This window comes from Odontomachus brunneus, unplaced genomic scaffold (genome assembly GCF_010583005.1).
Source record: "Odontomachus brunneus isolate Ranch 3 - 2012 unplaced genomic scaffold, Obru_v1 Obru_scaffold_318, whole genome shotgun sequence".
Taxonomy (NCBI): Eukaryota; Metazoa; Arthropoda; class Insecta; order Hymenoptera; family Formicidae; genus Odontomachus; species Odontomachus brunneus.
The window spans coordinates 138,093-144,106 of record NW_022639768.1 but is presented as its reverse complement, the minus strand read 5'-3'; positions in this window follow the sequence as shown (position 1 = coordinate 144,106).

Here is a 6,014-nt window from a genome sequence, read left to right as displayed (position 1 = left end):
TATATATATATATATATATATATATATATATATATATATATATATATATATATATATATATATATATATATCAGAATTGCGGCGTTACTCCGCGCAACTTCTGATTGCCGGTACGGCCTCGCACGAGGCTTGGTGACGTGAGGAACGAGAGATGAGCTAATGTAATTACAGAGTGTAATTAAAGAGTAAAACTCAAGCTTAAATTCAAACGAAAACAACTTTATTTTGGTTGCACGTTGCTCTGCTGGTCGAATTGATCTTAAACTTGACTTGGTCGCTCCGCAAACGGAAATCTTCTTCCACTCGGTCAGCCGGTCACAATAATCGCGACAGAGATCTTGTTAAATCGAGTAAAGATAATTACTCGTCGGAGATCTTGCCACGGACGACGGAGATCTTCAGGTGCGGTGACCTTGGACTGTGACCCGCGGAGTTGTCGGAGCTCGACGTAAATCGCAACCAGTTCCAACAATTAACAAAAATGTCCTTAAAGACCAGCCCGTCGCGAAAGGTCTGGGAGCTGAATTCGGACGTGATTTCGCGTGGATCAGAAACCAAGCGTAATCGGTCGCGCGAGAGAGCACATTTTCGACGGTTAGAGCCTCACAGCAGGCTCAAATTCTGCATTCGTAATTTGCTTCCCAGGAAGGCGTTGAGAGTCGCCCGAGCGAATTAATGCCGAGAAAAGATAAACTGATGACTCGGGGACCACGATGGCTCTAGATACGATGAAGCCGAAAACTAGTGCGAAAAAGAAGAAGAAGTAACCGTAGTTACCGCGAACGATGTCCAATATACCCGTTGGGTTGTGCTTTGTCGCGCACAGATTGGCGTTGAGATGATCGTTAGATTGACGCATTCCTTGATCTCCTTAAAAGGAGATAAAGCGTTGAGACGCGAGGATCCGCGGCGCGTGCCGGCTGATGATTCGTAAAATCGTTGTTTAGACCGCGGTTGTTATGCCAACGTCAAAGATTACTTCGACGTGGCGAGCTGATTATACGGCACGCGCCACGGACCCGCTTGTTTACGCGTCCTTGCTCGATATCACTCGTGAATAAATATGCTCGAGTTTCGGAACAGATGTTATGTGTCACCTATATTTTCTGAAATATTATTGAATTTACTGAATTTACTGAAATATTATCTTCGAAGCTCATCTGCTTCGAATCCCGAACAATATATATAATGTAACATCTGCGAGGTGAAAAATGTAACATAGAACATGCTTGCAGGAGTGGTTCGGAACAAGAACATACGCGACTCTTATGTTTGAATTAAATTGTATCTAGATCTATTTGGACATTCTGGTTGTACAGCGATCTCGACAAGAATATAAGGAACAAGTAAAAAATTGTCTAAATAAGTAGCAAACATAAATTTTATGTTAGATATTTTGCTTGGGATTATTTATTATTTGGGTAAATATATAGAAAAAATGACACCTCACCGATTTCTTTTATTTTGAAATATGTTATAAAAAATTAAATGCTAAATAATTTTTGTTAATACAACTATATAGGGATCGCATATGTTTTTGGAGATATAACAAGACAAAGTTAAAAATTTCGATATTAAATTTCAGATATCAGAAACTAACGTTACTTACAAGTACAAATGTTTATATGTGTCATACTAATCCGTTACTCATCCTTTAACGAAGAAAAGCATTTATTTACATTATTTATAACATGATTTACTGTTGGTAATCGTCATGTATCTCAAGCAGTTTGCGAACAACTTTTAATATGCGATTATACGAATTTCTGAGCCTTGTTGAAGATAATGATAAATTAATAGATTTTCTTATTAAGCAGAAAGTTATTCATGGAGATATTAAATGTCCGCGATGTGAAACAATGTTAAGACTAAATCGCGAGCTTATGCTTTTTAAGTGCAGTGCTAAAAGATACAAAAAGCATAGTCATAAAAAACGACGTAAAATGTGATATAATTTTAGAATAAGTCCATTTCATAACACATGGTTCTCACAGTCTCATTTAACTTTACAAAATATATGTAGATTTATTGCATATTTTTTAATGATACACCCTCCTCGAGTAACATTCAATAGATGAACTGAACATTACATCGAATACTGTTATTGACTGGTTAAATTTTTGCCATGAGGTTTGTTGACAAAAAAATTTTTTTTTGTCTTTATGTATTTATAATATACATGATATTACATTTTATTTGAAAAATATTTTTAGCTTTGCGTTGATTGGGTTAATGACACAAGCGAAATGTTAGGAGAAGAAGGTGTCATAGTAGAAATAGATGAAGCCAAACTTGAAAGCAAAAATATCAGAAAGGTCGGCTCTTTACAGAAGAGTGGCTTTTGGCGGATTTAAACATCAAACAGGAAAATTGTTCGTCGAATGTGTCTCGATCAGTCAGCAAAGACCATATTAAATATAATAAGCAGGATTGGGTAAGTTTAATTTTTTTTAACTAAGTTCAATTAAAGTTAATAGCTTTGAAAATTTAACTTAGTTAAGATAAAGTTAATCCATAATGAAATTAATTGAATTAAAAGTTAAGTTAATAAAAAAAATAATTAAAAAGTTAAAAGTTAAATTTGTTTAATTTCATAACTTCAGGGTTTCAATTTTACAAATAACGAAAAAACAAATATACATCTTATTTGGAAACATGTTTTATTTACAGAAACTTATTAAATTTAAGTAATAAAGTTTTTTCGAAAGGATCCCGGATTAATCTTATGAAAAAGTGGTTTTAGTCGAATTGCCTAAAACTATGATATTTTGTAGCTTATGAGGTGCTGATAAAAAATCTTCAACAAAAAGTGTGAAAAATGGATAGTTTTTTTCTAGCGCCATTAGAAAGTTGATATTTTAAGTCTAACCGAACCTTTACCTACAATACACAGATTACTTTTTTTAATTATATAGGCATTTATATACAGGGTTGGCAAAAAGTCCGGAAACGGTCAAATATCTCGAAAAGGATCAACTGTAGCGAAAAATAATAGCAAAGTTGTAGGGCTTAATAAAATGTACCTAATGATGGCTAAAAATTTGACTTTGGGTGGAGAACGAAGATCATACGAAAGTCAAATTGAATTTTTTAAATTGGATCCCCCACTTTTTATTACATATTCTTGTAGCTTATTTTAAAGGCTTTCCAAAAACCTATAATAAAGTATTTTTTTATTAGGTATATTTAGAGTTATAAAACTTGAAAGTTAAAGTACCGCCGGCATTAGCATAACCCAAGGTGCACCGCGTGGAGGTTGCACGGTTGGATTTGCAACTCGTGTGTGTGTGTGTGTGTGTGTGTGTGTGTGTTGCAGCAGAGATTAGGACCCCACGGTTCGTCACTTCCGCGGTATTTAGTGACTCCAAATCCTCTTTGCTGTGTGTAGGTAACATACCTTTTAAAATATCGTTTCCCACTTTCTCAATTAATGTTCAAAATTTCTTCCTTCTACCATTTGACAATGAGCTAGACGCTCATAGAAATTATTGATCACATTTCTTATTTGTTCTAAAGTGATCAGAAATGCTTCCTGTGTTATTCGGTTGCTAAGGTCTTCCAAATTATGTGATTTTGTCGCATAAACCTTACTTTTAAGATGTCCCCAAAGAAAATAATCAAGAGGAGACAAATCAGGTGATTTAGCCATTCAATGGTACCTCTCCTACCTATCCATCGATCAGGAAAAACACGGTTTAGAAGTTCTCGAATTCTTACTGCATAATGAGGTCCTGCTCCATCTTGCTGGAACCATATATTTTGCATGTTTGCGTCAAATAAATTTTTAATTTCAGGTATAATATGATCTCGCAATAAGTTTTCATACTTTTCAGCATTCAAATTACCATCTATAAAAAATGGGCCAATAATACCGCGACTACAAATTCCTGCCCAGACATTCAATTTTTGTGGATACTGTGTGCGAAGATCACTCATCCAATGTGGATTGTCATCACTCCAATATCTACAATTGTGACGATTAACAGCACCGTTTATTTCAAATGTGACTTCGTCAGAAAAAATAACAAAATTTAAAAAATTAGCATCATTACTTCAATGCATCATTTCTTCACAAAATTTAATTCTTCTATCACAATCGTCTTCCATAAGTTCTTGAGTGATCATAATTTTATAAGGATGATATCTCTGCCTTTTTAAAATGCTTCTAACACTGCTGTAACTGATATTATGGGCTTGCGCTGCTCTTGGCACAGATAAATGAGGATTTTCTTGAAATGATTGCAAAACATCCAAACTATTATCATCATTTGTTGCGGATTTTGGCCTTCCGCTGTGAGGTCGGTCTTTAACTGTTTCTGTTTCGTGAAAACGTATCACTGTCTTCTGAACGGTGGATTTAGAAATAGGATTGCGATCAGGATATGTAGTATTGAATAGATCAGCTACTTCTTGATATGATCTAATGCGGTCTCCAAATCCTCGATAAATAAGCAGCATTATTCTTTCTTTTCCGGTCAACATTTTGGAAAAAGAAATTTGAAATTGTAATTGGAAAAAGAAAGAGAAAAGACAGAGTGAGATACGAGAGAGCGCGACTCGTTTTTTAAAATACAAAGATCGAGAAGCGTTATCGTGAAGCGCGGGTATGCGCGAGTTTCGACTGAGTACGTGTGATATTACGTCGTGAATGAATAATCGCGTTCGATGAGAGCGAATGAACAACTAAGCCGGTCATATCGTCTAGCTTGAGACACGAAAAACAAAGTTATTCTTGTTTTTCTCTTGTGTTTATGTTTTTTAGGCTCCCAGCCTAGTTGTTCATTCGTTCTCATCGAACGCGGTTATTCATTCACGACGTAATATCACACATATTCAGTCAAAACTCGCGCATACCCACGCTTTACGATAACGCTTTTCGATCTTTGTATTTTAAAAACGAGTCGTGCTCTCTCGCATCTTACTCTTTGTCTTTTCCCTTTCTTTTTAAACTACAATTTCAAATTTCTTTTTTAAAAATGTTAACCGATAAAGAAAAGATAATGCTGTTTCTTTATCGAAAATTTGGAGACCATATTAGATCATACGAAGTACTTGATCTACACATTCAATGCTGCATATCCTGATTGCAATTTTATTTCTAAATCTACCGTTCAGAAGACATTGATACGTTTTTACGAAACAGAAACAGTTAAAGACCAAACCGCATTTCAAGCCTCATAACTCTAAATATGCCTAATAAAATAAAATACTTTATTATAAGTTTTTGGAAAGCCCTTGAAATAAGCTATAAGGATATGTAATAAAAAGTGTGGGGTTCAATTTAAAAAATTCAATTTGACCTTTGTATGACCTTCGTCCTCCACCCAAAGTCAAATTTTTAGCCATCATTAGGTATTTTATTAAGCATTAGGTATTTTATTACAACTTTGCTACTTACATATTTTTCGCTACAGTTGATCCTTTTCGAGATATTTGACCGTTTCCGGACTTTTTGCCAATCCTGTATAGCCATACGTGTGTCCATTATTAAATAGATTCATGTTTCAGTGTATCCCAGGTAGTAGACTCACATCAAAATGACATCCAAATCTGGTCAGTTCATGACCAAAAATGACCAAGGAATGACCAAAAATGTCGTGAAAATGTCATCAAAATGACGGTCTCCCAAGGAGAACAGAAAAGTCAAAATAATGTCAATTTGATATTATATTGACTAAATTTCGTCATGTTTTGGTCTTAAGAAAAATCTCAATCTCAAATGACTTAAAAATGACTTTATATTGACTCCTTTTTTTATATAATAATTTCTTTTTTACTTTATGCTGATGCGGACACTGTATCGCCCGTGTGACAGAATTGGTGAATCAATTAAAATGTTATTGTCAAAACCTCAAACGATTTTTGTTATAATTTTTTCTCTTTTTGTTAATTAAAAGTTATATATTATAAGCAAATGAATTAAATTATATTGTATATATATATGTAACGATGCATATCGTTACGTAATAATAACAACGCAAGCCGAACACCGTGAACCGAAAGCGCAAGAGGAC